The sequence below is a fragment of the Hyperolius riggenbachi genome, chromosome 5 (genome assembly GCF_040937935.1).
Source record: "Hyperolius riggenbachi isolate aHypRig1 chromosome 5, aHypRig1.pri, whole genome shotgun sequence".
Classification (NCBI taxonomy): domain Eukaryota; kingdom Metazoa; phylum Chordata; class Amphibia; order Anura; family Hyperoliidae; genus Hyperolius; species Hyperolius riggenbachi.
This window is the reverse complement of record NC_090650.1, coordinates 418,956,220-418,971,722: the sequence shown is the minus strand read 5'-3', so window position 1 is coordinate 418,971,722 and position 15,503 is coordinate 418,956,220. Positions and strand designations below refer to the sequence as shown.

Here is a 15,503-nt window from a genome sequence, read left to right as displayed (position 1 = left end):
GAAATCGAAGAAAAACTATTTGGTGTAGAACGGCGATTCAGGCATCAAATGAAAGAGGAGAGCACAAGCTACAGAAAGGTGTGCATCTTTAAGTACTTTGCAGTACTGGTCTCTAGGCATACCCATGAGCGGTGCTTGGAGTCCCTTTAAGTGGTTAAAGAGGCACTGTAGTGACATAGAGTAGAATGCAGTAAATTATTCAAGATACCAACTTTTGTGGTCATTTCATTCAGTCTTGAGAAAGCCCACTTCTCAGGGCGAAACGATTGTTGACCTCCTCTGCACCTCTTTTACAAGCTGTATGTGTTCGTAAGTATTATGGAATCGTTATGCTGTTTTGCCTTTGGAAAATGTATTGATTAAAGCTTATAAGAGGTGTGCTTAAATTATCCAGCGTGTTGCTCCTGGAACTTATCCCTTTTTGAATACATTTTCGGTCATTTTCCTGGTTTCAGTATCAGAAAAATTTCCTATATCCATATATTGCTGAATATTGTATGTAACCCCGCCCTCCTACTGATGTCACAGTCTAGGCTGATAAGCTATGGGGAATTCTACACACCAGAGCATTCTGGGACACCAGATATATTTTGTACTGGCTTTAGTACTCTCAGTACGGGCTGGTGCACACCGAGCGGATTTTTGGGCGTTTTCAGATCCGCTTGCGGCTGCGGATCTGCTTGGTCAATGTATCTCAATGGGGTGGTGCACACCAGAGCGGGAGGCGTTTTGCAGAAACGAAAAATAACTGGGTGAGGCATTTTTTGGATTTCGGATGCGTTTCTGCCTCAATGTTAAGTATAGGAAAAACGCAAACCGCTCTGAAAAACGCCTGTTCAGAACGGTTTTGCAGGCGTTTTTGTTACAGAAGCTGTTCAGTAACAGCTTTACTGTAACAATATATGAAATCTACTATACTGAAAACCGCAGCAGCAATCCGCAAAACGCTAGCAAAACGCCTCATAAAAATAAAAAAAAGCGTTTAAAAATCTGCTAGCCTTTTGCGGATCTGCTAGCGGGTTTTGGTGTGCACCAGCCCTAACCAAACATTCCAGTGAGACCGCCTGACAGAGCTATAGATGCCACCACCAGTGATAAAATTCTGAATGTAAATCAGAGAGAGTAAAGATTTCGCAATAGGCAAACACTGACTAAATAACCTATAAATGAATATTGTACAAAAGGAAAAAAAAAAAAAGCAATTTCAGTCAGTATATTATTTTCACTGGAGTTCCTCTTTAATTTCCTATGATAAAGGCTTCTGACCAACCAGAAAATACTATTTAAGTCATTGTGCTTTGCCGTTAAACTTCACAACTCTTGTCTCCTCCATACTTCTGATCTCACATACAAATACACTCAAATAGGGATGGTCAATAAGATTGAAAATAATTTTGAGTTGATGCAGGATTATGCAAATTCTGTATGCAAATTTATGGGGCTTGGAAATGGACCAATCAAATTTTACCTCAGCAGGATTGGATTGGTTCATTTTCAAGCTGCGTACATTTGCATACAAAATGTGCATAACGCTGCATAAACTTGAATTTATTTGCAGTTCATTCACCATCCCTATACTCCAGATTCTCTCTCTTCTCCTCCTCTGACCTATTAATGTTCTCATCAATCATAACCTCTTCCAACTCCAAGAATTCTCAGCACCAACCTCCACTGTCTGGGATTCTCTTCTTCATCATACTAAATCTGCCCCCATCTATAACATGGTTGCTTAGAACATTGAAATCTACCTCTATAAAACTGCCTAGCTGTCTTGTTCTTTACTAAAAATTCTCAGATTTTTCTTTCTGGTTAATTTTTCGTCTGGTAAAAACGAAAGTGGTGTTAGGTTTTATACTCACCTGGGGCTTCCCCCAGCCCTCTTGAGGGTCTCTTGCCATCTCCCCGGGCTGCTCCTGTCCCCCACTGGATAGCCTGGTACTCTGTCCAAGTCGAGCTTCGTCGCCCCTGCAGCCAGGAGTGCTCTACACCTGCATCCACGACGAAATTCAACTCAGCCAGTGTACCGGGCTATGCAGCAGGGGACAGAATCAGCCTGGGGAAACTGAGGGACTGAGTGGCCTGAAGAGGGCTGGAAGAAGCCCTAGGTGAGTATAAAACCTGAAACAACTTTCGTCTCAGGTACACTTTAAAGCATCTGAGGAAAATACTGTACTGTTAATAGAAACCTTTACGCTAATGTCTCGTGGATGGCTGATGGGTTCATTTCCTGCTAGCCACCCTCATGTGACAGTGGCTTTCATGTCTAGGTGGAGTTTGGGGTTTTGCACTGGTAAAGCAGCACTCCAAACTATTCAATTCATTCAACCAGCTGGCAGCTGATCCCCAGTTCCACCGCCAAAATTGTTCCTCACAAAAGTCGGTAAGACTTAGAACATACCTATAATAAAAATTGGATAGCCACAGTGGACGGATCTTATTGACTGGCCATTTCGGCACTAGTTTAGTTGACTGCTCGCAGCAACTTGGTGGCGTACTCTTTGTAAGAAATAGGGGACTCCGCAGGATGCACTATCCACACCACCAACCAAATAGTTTTAGTAAAGTTGTGGGAGAGGAGACGGTAGCCGTGCCAGAAGGCTGCAGATGAGGATCACAGTGTGCAATTTTAGCATTTCCGGCTGGATTCCCTATTTCTTGCAAATTAGTGGACGCAACCAATTGTCACTAGCAGGGAGCAGCCATTGGTCTATCAGGTTTCCCACTGGGTCTGCTTTACAACACTAGGACTGTCAATTCTATCAGATGGTTTGACGTAGTCAAATGTCCTCCAACCACAAAACAAAGCGGTAAGTAAAAAGAGGTAGGTCCACCTACATTGGATGTCGCACACTGACTATTACTGTAAGCCCAATAAAGTAATGTGTAGGCTGTTCTTGTCCGTTTTCTGAAACCGATAAACAACTGTGAGTAACTATGGGCTGAGAGTGTCCAGCATGCCGGATCCTCACTTCTTGTACAATTTAGTCACGCCTCCTTGCCTTTATTGACATTTTTTTGAAAGACGATCAAACTTTGTTGGCGTATGTTTTTGGTTTATGTCTTTTGTTGCGGGCAGGGCTGTGGAGTCGGTACAAAAATCATCCGACTCTGACTCCACTGTTTATGAAACCACCGACTGACTCCAGTTACCCAAAATTGCTCCGACTCCTCGACTCTATAACCCTTATTGTACAAAAATCATCCGACTCCACAGCTTATGTAACCTCCGCCTTCAGCTACCCAATAATTGCTCCGACTCACCTGTGACTTACCTGGGGCTTACTCCAGCCCACCATAGGCCGCAAGGTCCCCCGGCATCCTCCTGGCCCCTCTCCCGGTCCCGTCTGGCGGCTCCGCAATTGTATATGTATTTTATGCAAACTGCGCCCACCGTCTATAATATAGCAATCTATCATGCAACCAGAGTGTTCGCTATCAAAAATTGTCCACAGTCACAAATGTATAAAAGTCAGTATGACAGCGCTCCTCTTCTTATTATCCTCAACACCTAAAAAAGATAAAACACAGCTCCACATAGTGCATTACTGCTAAATTTGCATAATCTCTTAGTACACCACGCCAGTGATAAACCATGTGCTCTTTAGTGCTCCACTTCTAGTGCAAACTTATCACCAACTTTAAGATGATTCCAGGCTCACCAGATGCAGGCCACCTCATACACCAGGTGGGTCTATCGCACAAATCAATCCACAACGATCTGCTGCTCTCATGTATCAAAACGTTTAATCCGGATTCTTCAATAAAACATAACAAACATAGCATAAAATCTTTTAAAATAAGTAACTGTTTCCCTGCGCTCATGCGCACTCACGTTATCCACAGATGAGTCTCCGCATATCGGGCTCTTGGCCCTGTGATGTGCCTCCTCCTACGGTCACGGCGTCCCGCTCCCCGCACTGGTGCATCAGTTTCAAGCTTCCTACGAGCGATGTGAGTCCTACTTCCTGTGACGTCAGACGCTGCCCGCTCCACTCCGCCTTACGTGTTTCGTCCCTTGGGACTCATCCGCAATTGTATAACTTCGGCCTGAAGTCGTCAAGGCTGGTATGCGTAATCGCGCCGGCCGTGGTGAGAGTCCTGCGCATACGCAGTTCAATATTAGTGAACTGCACATGCGCAGGACTCTCACACTGGCCAGCATGATTACGCATATCGGCAAATCGGGAAGCAGCCCTGACGTCTTCAGGCTGAAGTCATACCATAATGGAGCCACCAGCGGGACCGGGAGAGGAGCCAGGAGACCTTGTGGCCTATGCTGGGCTGGAGGAAGCCCCAGGTAAGTCCCAATTTCATTTTTAATGAGTGCTCAGGGTCCCTTTAAAGTTATGCTTGTTTCTTATGCTTTTGCAGTTTATCATCTAATGAGAGATCTTGCAATCTATGTGTGTCTGAAGACTCGTACACACATACAAGGACTGCCGCCTGCAGGAATTAGTATTAGATCACTCAGGCGGCAGTCAGGAGCTGCAGGTCAGTGTTCTGTTGCTATGGAGGAAAGCAGAGAGATAACAGCACATCGCACGATGGAGCGGGAGAGGTAAGGAGGAGAAAAATGGCCTAAGCCTGCACTGGACCAAGGGCATTGGGGTTGTCATACACATGCACATTCTTGGCAGGGAAGGCCTTTGACCGGTCATCTTGGCCAAGAATCATCTAGCCTGTGTACGAGGCTTAACTACCTGGAGACCGCTCCATGCCCATGGGCGTGGCCACGGCGGCAGCCCCAGGACTGCCTAACGCCGATTGGCGTCAAGTCCTGGGGCTGCATTTTGCAGGAGATCGCGCGCAGGCCACGCGCGCATCTCCTGCTCGGGGGGGCCGAGCTCCACCCCGCCTTCAGTCTCCGAGCGGCTATTGCCGCTTGGGAAACTGTTAGACGGCGAAATAGTCGTCTTTACATGTAGTACAGCGCTGTGATCAGCAGCAGCGCTGTACTGGGGACAAGAGAGTGATCGGCTCTCATAGGCAGAAGCCTATGACAGCTGATCGCCGTGATTGGCCGGCTGGGGGGGGGGGGTTAGATTGAAAAATAAATAACTTAAACACACAGTCAAAAACAGTAAAAAAAAAAAAAAAAACTTGGGGGCGATCAGACCCCTCCAACAGGGAGCTCTGTTGGTGGGGGGGAAAGGGGGGAATCACTCGTGTGCTGTGTTGTGCAGCCCTGCAGCTTGGCCTTAAAGCTGCAGTGGCCATTTTAGAGAAAATGTGCCTGGTCTTTAGGGGGGTTTACCACTGTGGTCCTCAAGTGGTTAAAGTGTACCGAAGCAAAAGAAGTGCCTCAAATGTGTACTTACCTATGTAGAGGGACGCATCTGGATAATCCAGAGGCTTCTCCCGCAGGGCTATGGAGTTGGAGTCGAAGCAATTTTTGGGTACCCGGTAGTCGGTGATTTCATAAAATGAGGAGTCAGATGAGTTTTGTACCAACTCCACAGTCCTGGTAAGTATTAGACTAAGGGATCGAAGTCAAGAATCGAAGCAATTTTGGGCACCTGGTGTCGGAGTCGCAGTCACAGCCGGTGGATTCATAAACTGAGGAGTCAGAGTCTAATGATTTTTGTACCAACTCCACAGCCCTGTTCCCCAGTCTCCCTCCACCTCACTGTTCCAGGGCTAGAACCCCTCAAAGCCCATCAACAAAGGCTTGCTGACGGAGCTTGGTTTCACTGTGCAGGAGGCTCACATCTGCACAGTAGCAGGGGGCCAAATGGGCTCAACTTCTACCACCCACCCCAAGCGTCAGCTTCTTGCCAGTGCACAGGTTTTGTACGGGAGCATGACCACAATCTTCTAAGGGTTCCAGCACTGTTTCAAAGTTCAGGTGGATGATATAGGAAGCTTGGAGGACCCCAGAGTTTTCCCTCCACTGAGGTAAGTATCTATATTTTTTGTCCTGTGGATCTCACAGGTTTGCTTTAATGGTAACAAGTAAATATCTCTGTAACGATCGGTGTAACACAGAGAGGATCTGATCATCGGTGATCTGCAGTATCACCGAAAATACAGATATATCCCCGATTATTGATGATCTGCAGTATCACCGATAATCAGATATATTTCTAACCTCTGAACACCTGAGCAATATGAGTGTTTGTGCAACAGTAATACTTTGAGGAAAGCACCCGTATAGAGGGGGCCAGGCAGTACGAGATACTGCTCAGAGAACAGGTTCCTTCCAATGGTCTGATGCTCCCCAAGGGGCGGAGCCAGGCCGAGAGTGGGAAGGACCAGAGAGTGAGTGACACCAATGGTGAAGTGTCACTGACAGGTCTGTGAACTATCTCCAAACAGGGAAAATAGTTCTCGAGGTCGGACAGGCCAGCAACAGACAGACAGATCAGATACAGAGACAGGAGACAGATTCGGAATCTAAAGACAAGCAGGGTTCAGCAACAGAGTATCAGATATAGCGAAGTACCAAATCAGAGATCAAGAGAGTGGTCAGGAAAGCAGAAAGTCATAGCAGATAATAACAATGCCTAGTCTTAGGTGTGAGCTCCGTGATCATCAACACCCTGGAACTAGTCTGATATATAACAGAGTGATAATACAGTTCCCTAGTCTTGGGTGTGAGATCCTTAATCATCAACACCCTGGAACTAGTCTGATATATAACAGAGTGATAATACAGTTCCCTAGTCTTGGGTGTGAGATCCTTGATCATCAACACCCTGGAACTAGTCTGAAGTAATAACAGAATGGTAATACAGTTCCCTAGTCTTGGGTGTGAGTTCCTTGATCATCAACACCCTGGAACTAGCCTGAAGTAATAACACAGAAAATATCACAGATACTGACAAGGTCTGAGTGCTACCACGTAGTGATCGCAACGCCAGACACCAGAGAAATGACCAGCACCCAGTATATATACACAAGCGCTCTCCGGCGCCTCCCCTAAGTGCTGGACCAATGAAACCTGATAGAATTGTCAGCTGATCGGCTAGATCAGCTGACACCCTTCTGACTGCCATAAAGGCTCTGCCTCTCAGCGCGCGCGCGCGTCCTTCTGAACCTGTGTGGACTATCAGTCCCAGCCACACCAGACATGTGTTGTAATGTATCTGATTTGAACGCGGGGCCAGCCGCACCGCTGTCAGAGCATGCGGCGGTTTGTCCGCATTCAGCCATACTGCTAGTGGTAGGCCCATGCGTGCAAACCGCCGCGTCGGACGCGGAATCCGCCGCCTTGTTCACTGGGCATGCGGCGGTTTCTCCGCGCTCCGTCAGGCTAGTGGATGCCATGTTGGACGTGGAATTAGCCGCCTTACTCTGAGTACTCGCGGCGGCTTTTCCGCGTTTTCTCACAATCTCTTAAAGAGAACCTGTAAGGAATAAAAAGTGCCCCTATGGGCTACTTAAATTTGTAGGATCCTATTGAGGCTTCCCCCTGTGTAGCCTAAATCCAGTCCTGCCTCAATGCACGCAGGCTCAGTAGCACCTGCAGTACGCAGTCATATTTACCTTTAGGATCCAGCGCAATCTCAGTACCAGCTTCCCCCTCGGGTTGTCAAGCTGGAACGGGTCTGCTGTACTGCGCAGGCCTACTTTTAATCTTTCTACACAACGAGTATGAGGCTTGCTTCATACTAGAGCTTAAAATCCTTCCTCACCCCGATTTACATTCTGAAATTTATCACAGGTGGTGACAGCTCTAGTCCTGTCAGGTGCAGCTTTGTGGAATGTGTGTTTATAGAGAGTTCTGAAGCCAATGGAAAATATACCTGGTCTTACAGAATGCTCTGGGAGAATTCTGCATAGCTTAACAGCCTAGGCTAAGCATCAACATACAGTAAAACAATATAGGAAGGGTTTCTGATGTTGAAACCAGAAAAATAACAGTAAAAGTGGCTATTCTAAATAATTTACTTAATTCTACTTTATGGCACTACAGTGCCAACATTCCAAGGAGAGACTGTCAAGCCCAGGGTCGTAACTAGGCCTGAACGATTTTAGGAAAAAGATTGAATTGAGCGATTTCTGTCTGAAATTGCGATTTCGATTCACGATTTCCTTCAAATCAAGCTTTGTTCCCCCTCTTTGCTTGTTTGTTCCCCCGTCTCTCTTTGTGCCCCTTTTGCCTCTTTATGCCTCCTCTGGGTCTCTCTCTTGCCCCCTTTGTGTCTCTCTGTGTCTCTCTCTGTGTCTCCCCTCTGTCTCTCTCTCTGTGTCTCCCCTCTGTGTCTCTCTCTGTCTCCCCTCTGTGTCTCTCTCTGTGTCTACCCTCTGTGTCTACCCTCTGTGTCTACCCTCTGTGTCTACCCTCTGTGTCTCTCTCTGTCTCCCCTCTGTGTCTCTCTCTGTGCCCCCTCTGTCTCTGTGCCCCCTCTGTGTGTCTCTGTGCCTCCTCTGTCCCCCAAGCTGCATCAGTACTTGACATAGCTTCCAGCACGAGTCCAGCGATGCCCGTCTATCCACTTTGCCTCCTGCCGGCTCTAATGCACGGAATACTTCCTATATGTCATGTGACATACAAGAACCTGGAGTTTTGTCAAGCACTAGAGCCGGCAGACATCGATGGAGGACGGAAAGTGTTGGACTCGTGCGGAAGGTATGTCCAATGCTGCGGGCCGCACGCGCCGGGACTTTGGGGAATTTGAAGCCACTTCTTCAAACCTCCCCCATGTGGAAATGACGTGATCGCGATAATTGCCGCTTTGACAATTCCGAAATTGTGATCTTGGTGATCGCGATTTCGATTTATCTTTCAGGCCTAGTCGTAACTATCTGTGACCACAGAGGGGCCCAGAGCAGTAAGGGGGCCCCCAACTACTTCACTTCCTATGATAAAGGGGTCCATCCTTCAGATCAGGTGTTTGTGGCTACACTTGTTATGGGTGTGAAGGTCACGATGGCCACACTTGTTTTATGACCCTTGTGAGATGGGCCCCCAGGCTGTGAGGGTCACCAGGGTAGGCAAGGGAAAGGATGTGAACATTGGGGAAAGGGGCTCATCAAGGTTTTGCTGTGGGGGCCCATGATCTGTAGCTACGCCCCTGGTCAAGCCTCTTTTTTTACCAAAAAAATTAACTGCTGAGGCTTCATACAAGAGCGTTTGAGGCCCACCTTTCAGTTGATTGATCCTTCTGATTAATTTCTCAATCGATAAAAGACTGAAAAGAAGCCTGTAGTGAAAAAAGGCGCCCAATGTGGGTACTTCTATAAGTAGAGGATAATCCGGAGGCTTCCCCCCTCCCGCTCCTCCTTGCCTTTCCTCCACTAGGACCAGCCCAAAAAACACCAACAAACCCTTGTCGACGGCTCCCACATGTGCAGTAGCACAGTCTAGATTGGGCTGGGCTTTTTCTGCCGAAGTCCGAGCGTGTCTGTGTTACTGTGGAGGTGAAGCACGGCCGCAAGCTTCGGGTCTCCCAGAAGCACAATGGAGAAGGATCTGGGGGATCCAGAGGATTCCCTCTCTTGAGGTAAGGATCTGATTTTTCCAAGTCCAAAGTAAGTTACAGGTATTCTTGAAAGAAAATGCCGCAGCTAAGTACAGTAGCATGAGTACAATTAACCCTCCTGGCGGTAGGCAGTTTCGGTGGTTGCGTTCGCTGGAGTAATTTTTTGAAAACTTGTTGTAAACCTTGTAGCTAGCACAAGACTAGCTACCTGTGTCCCCCAAGTCCCCCCGCACCTCTCTGATCTCCCCAATCGCCGGGGCTTATATTTACCCAGCCGCGAGAGCCGCAGCCTCCCCAATCAGCTTCAGTCGTCGCTATGGCGACGATGGGACATGACGTCTGACGTCATCATCGTCATGCCCAGTCCCGATCCTCCCCATAACGAAGCCTGGAGGTGATTGGAGAGGCTGCGCTATTACGGGATCCGGGGGGTGGTACGTATAACGGCGGCGATCAGGGGGATCGGAGCAGAGCGGAGGGACTTTGGGGACAAAGGTAGCTAGCCTAGTGCTAGCTACAAGGTTTACAACAAGTTTTATTCAAAAAATTCCTCCTGGGGCCATGTAATCCTCTGCGGCGGCTACCCCGAGTGTAGGTCGGGATTACCGCCAGGGAGGTTAAGGCCCATTCTAGAATTTTTGCATTTTTTCAAAATAGGTTGCCAGGTATAGGTGCTCCCAGTATAGGTAGCCGGGTATAGGTGCCCCCAGTATAGGTAGCCAGGTATAGGTGCCCCCAGTATAGGAAGCTAGGTATAAGTGCCCCCAGTATAGGTAGCCAGGTATAGGTGCCCCCAGTATAGGTAGACAAGTATAGGTGCCCCCAGTATAGGTAGACAAGTATAGTTGACCCCAGAAGAGCGGTTCCCCTGGTAACGCTGCATATACAGGAAGTACTTGAATGGCGAACGGTGGTGCTGCAGGTAGTGCAGTGCTCGGATACTGCCAGGAAAGATGCAGAGGAGAGCAGTGAGCACCATACTTCACTAACCTTGGGTTCAGGGGCGGGACTACAAACCATGGCGCCCGCCGGTGAAAATTTCACATTAGGGCATACCCATCAACTGCACATTTTGCTTACGATCATTTTGAGAGCTATATCTTTATTTGACATTGCACCAAGCAAAACAATATGGCTGCCACATACCCACTGCCAAGTCACAAGATGTAAACATCTACAATGACCATTATAGTCATCATTCTAAGCCATGTGCAAACAGGAAACAGCAGTAAGGCCCCATTCACAGTGGGACGTTGCGGCACGACTTTACTGACGGATCCTAACACAGTAAGTCGCATTAGAATAGTAAGTCTATATGATGTTCAGAGTGCATCCGATGTGATCCAACACACTACAGAGTATCCTAACACAATGCGTTACCCCATAATGTGTGCATTAAAGGAAACCTGAGATTAATCAAAAGGAAAAATTGATACGTTCCTGGGGCTTCCTCCAGCCCCCTTCGGCCTGATTGCTCCATCGCTGCCCTCCTCGGCCTCCTGGATGCTCTGCTATTGCTCCCGGTAACTTAGGGAGTGCGCACTCCCTCGCTGGGAGCATTTTGCACCTGCGCTCTACTCCTGCACAGGTGCAGAGCGCTCCCGGCCTCGGGAATGCAACGAGGGAGCACGCACAGCCGCACTGTGTCTGCACCGAGAGGCCCCTACTGGCTGAAGTTATCAGGAGGATTGAGGAGGATCCTGGAGGCGGAGGAGGACGGCGAAGGGGGCGTTCAGGCCGAAGGGGGCTGGAGGAAGTACAAGGAATGTATGAATTTTTCCTTTTGATTTATCTCAGGTACACTTTTAACAGTAGCTGTAAAGCATACTTTTCATTGACTGTATGCGTCAATGTATGTGGCGCGACAGTCACAAAACATGCGTTGTGACTTCTTTGCTTTCCTGATTTTATGGGGAACACAACGCAGCCCTGACTGTGAGCCCTAGCCATACAAAAAAAACTGCAAGTCCCACCATGCAGAATGGTATATTACCCATCAGTAAGGAGACTGCCTGATAAAGCATTGCTGTCCAATGGCCTAGGCCAGGCATGGGCAAACTTGACCCTCCAGCTGTTAAGGAACTACAAGTCCCACAATGCATTGCAGGAGTCTGACAGGCACAGTCATGACTCATAAAGGCAAATGCATTGTGGGACTTGTAGTTCCGTAACAGCTGGAGGGGCGAGTTTGCCCATGCCTGGCCTAGGCCAACAGCATGAGGTGTCCGTTATCAGCACTTGCTGCCCACCTGCTGATACCATGGGACTGAAGGAACTACAAGCCCCAGCGAGCTATGATTTGATAGGTTTTGGTTAATGAACATTCTTCTAAATATGTTACATGTTATAAGTTAATGTTAAAATATGTTATATGTTACATACAGTATGTTATATGTTAACTGCATCAGTAAAGAAACCAAGGACCAAACAATATGGCCGCCGCAAAAAAGCAATGAACTTTGTGACTGGAAAACCTTGAACATCTGGCAACGTACTGATATTATCGATGATGCTGTGATAGGGCATGCTGGGAATTCTGGTCCTGTTGGAAGTTTTTTTTTTTTTTTTTAACAGATGCCCAAGTTGTTCCAGAGGATTGTATGACAGAAACCCAATGCTGCTGTCATTCATGCCTTCTATGGGATATAACAATCAGCACGATGACACTTCAGGGTGGAATGACAGCCTGGCGCTTAGCAACAGCGGGACTACAACTCCCAGCATGCTGCTGGCCAGTGTGCAAGAGAAGTGGACGCGTACATGAAGAATACAACCCATACAGATTCCACATGGTGGTGATAACTGGCGTAACGGCCTCTGGCTGTTATATGGTTTATCGTCCAGAGGCTGAGGAACTACTAATCCCAGAGGAACTCAGGAGAGCATGCTGGGACTTGTAGTTTACTGAATCTCTGCTGCGGATCGGATGTTTGCCTCACAAAGCTCTTTCTCCTCCATAACAGGAAATTGGCTTTGCTTGATCCAACGCCAGACTTGCTCCTGAGAGGGGAGCGTTCCTGCAGATGCACACGGTTCCCTTTCCTGCTTCCTAGGCCAGCCATGTGCTGCTGGAGGCTGAAAATAGATGCAGAAAGGCCTAACGCTGTCCGTTGGACGCACGCTGCGATCGGAAACCTGGCAATTATCGAAACATCGGATTCTATCCAATCCGCAGTCATTCTTCCCAAATCCAGATAGATCCGGCCGTAATCTTGGACGGGACATAATGTACAACAAATACATCTCAAAGTGAAGTGTCACAGGTTTATACGCGGTCACGATTAAAGGTGACCGTACATCTGTCGAGTTGGTGGCTGGTCGAACATTCAATCCGATAATTATTATTGAATGGGTGAAAATCGGTGTTGCCGAGTGCATACCCGATCGACTATGCAACCAATTTTGGGCCAAGCATGTCGATCGGACATGCTGCAAGATGTTGGGGCGTCACTGTCGATCGGGTGAGCAGCGGTAATAGCGAGCAATATCGGGGCGAGCAGCAAACACAACAAAACCCCCGACGCTGCCCCCCCCCCCCAATGTTCAATGTGTCCCCCCATGCCCAGTGCAGTATACTTTACCTGTCCATGTCTACCGCTGGCTCCGTCCATACACGCGTCCACGTACACGCCGGCAACCACGTGGGCCACGTGTATGTGGATTGCGGACGGAGCCTGGAGCCAGCGGCGGCCACGGACAGGTAAAGTATAATGCACCGGGGGGCACACTGGACAATAGGGGGACAGTGTCAGGCCGGCGAATGCAGCGTCACAAGGCTGATTCGCGATTGAATCGATTCCTGCATGAAATTGATCGGAATCGGCCTGCAATGTATGGGCAGCCGACAGATCTCTCTCTAATCAGATAAGATTAAAGAGAGATTTGTCTTTTGATCGAATCTGCCCATCATCACCTGATGTATGGCTACCAATCCACGAAAGTACCGAAATTACATTTTAAAGCTATATGGCTATAATAATTGTTTACATCCTGCATCTACGGAATCTCTGAAAGTCCCGTATCTCAATAAGCTGCGTACAAAAAGCCCCGTTTTTAAGGACAGACCAAAAAGCCACAAATAAAACGCAACTTTAAATGAGCATGATACAATCAAGCAAGCAGTACAGATGTGTATTTTAACGACTGCTGGTAGATAAGGCTGACGATAAAGACTGCTGAGATTTTCACCCCTACCCCCCCCCCCCCCCCCCCCCCTTGCCATGTGCTCTGATGCAAACGCTGCAATCCCCGACTCCACCGTAACCCCCGAACTCTGCAAATAAACACGTCTAACACCAAAATAAAACCTATATGTCACCCTCTGAATCTATAAACAACTCGGCTGTCACTTTTAGTTTCATTATCAATAATCGCAGATCTGTCGATATTTCAAAGTGACATCCGGATTCGCGCAGAAAAAGCTTATCGCCCCGTGTGCCAAGGGTTAAAAATAAACGTCTGTCGGTGTAAAAATATCAAAACGAAAAGTAGGCCACGGGCTGTGGGGGGATGGGTGGGTATGCCATGGCATTTCGTCTAAGAAAAAAAGAAATGAAGAAAGCACATTTCCTTTTTACTACCAGCCCTCTGGGGAAGGAAAGGTGATTGGAATTTTGGGGCGAGAGGCTGGGGTGTTTGGGGAAGGGGGGCTGGAGGTCGTAGGGATTGCTGGTGGTGAGGCTGTCTGTTTAAATAAGTTATTTTTCTGGATAAGAATCGCCCCTAAGAGGGGGATACTCACAATTGAGGGTCTGTTCCGTCCGGCACGGGGTAATCCACCGGGGAGGATCGACTTGGGCCTGTCCGGAATGGTAAATTCCCCCTGAGAAATAAGAAAGGTTCCCCCTGCAGCTTCCATGTGCTCATAGTAGCACGCGCTCTGCTCAGTTCAACATTCTGCTGTCGGAGGGGACTGACGTCACAGGCACACAGACAGGCAAACACACACACCCCCCTGACTGCCTCCAGCCATACAGGAGGGAGGACAGGCTGCTGGGATGCTGCAGAGCAAACACAGCACAGCTTAGCACAGGAGGATGGTGAGCAGGCTGCACAGATGTCAGCACAGCTGCAGGGGGGCTGCTTCTACCACTGCCTTCTCAGGGGCCCTGGTGCACACACAAGATCTGCAGGGGGGCTGCTGCTGTCACACACTGCCCTTCTCAGGGTCCCTGGTGCACAGGCAGCACAAGATCTGCAGGGGGGGCTGCTTCTACCACTGCCTTCTCAGGGTCCCTGGTGCACACACAAGATCTGCAGGGGGGCTTCTCCTGCCACTGCCTTCTCAGGGTCCCTGGTGCACACACAAGATCTGCAGTGGGGCTGCTGCTGCCACACACTGCCCTTCTCAGGGTCCCTGGTGTACGGGCAGCACAAGATCTGCAGGGGGGCTGCTCCTGCCACACACTGCCCTTCTCAGGGTCCCTGGTGCACGGGCAGCACAAGATCTGCAGTGGGGCTGCTGCTGCCACACATTGCCCTTCTCAGGGTCCCTGGTGCACAGGCAGCACAAGATCTGCAGGGGGGCTGCTCCTGCCACACACTGCCCTTCTCAGGGTCCCTGGTGCACGGGCACACACAAGATCTGCAGGGGGGCTGCTCCTGCCACACACTGCCCTTCTCAGGGTCCCTGGTGCATAGGAAGCACAAGATCTGCAAGGGGCTGCCCCTGCCACACACTGCCCTTCTCAGGGTCCCTGGTGCACAGGCAGCACAAGATCTGCAGGGGGGCTGCTGCCATACACTGCCACTCTCTTCTCAGGGTCCCTGGTGCACACACAAGATCTGCAGGGGGGCTGCTCCTGCCACACACTGCCCTTCTCAGGGTCCCTGGTGCATGGGCTGCACAAGATCTGCAGGGGGTCTGCTCCTGCCACACACTGTCCTTCTCAGGGTCCCTGGTGCACACACAAGATCTGCAGGGGGGCTGCTCCTGCCACACACTGCCCTTCTCAGGGTCCCTGGTGCACGGGCAGCACAAGAACTGCAGGGGGGCTGCTCCTGCCACACACTGCCCTTCTCAGGGTCCCTGGTGCACGGGCAGCACTAGATCTGCAGGGGGGCTGCTCCTGCCACACA

At 49.1% G+C, this 15,503-nt stretch overlaps 1 long non-coding RNA gene across 2 annotated transcripts in view; it reads right to left on the bottom strand.

The window, feature by feature from the left end:
* LOC137517881 (uncharacterized) overlaps positions 1–15,503 on the bottom strand; it is a 323,995-nt gene that overhangs the window by 300,297 nt on the left and 8,195 nt on the right. Inside the window, exon 1 of one of the 2 annotated variants that reach the window (XR_011020702.1) lies at positions 14,167–14,319. The exons of the other annotated variant lie outside the window; for it this stretch is intronic. This is a non-coding gene — a long non-coding RNA (uncharacterized lncRNA). Of the gene's footprint in view, positions 1–14,166; positions 14,320–15,503 lie in introns of those variants that run through there. 2 annotated transcript variants of the gene reach the window in all.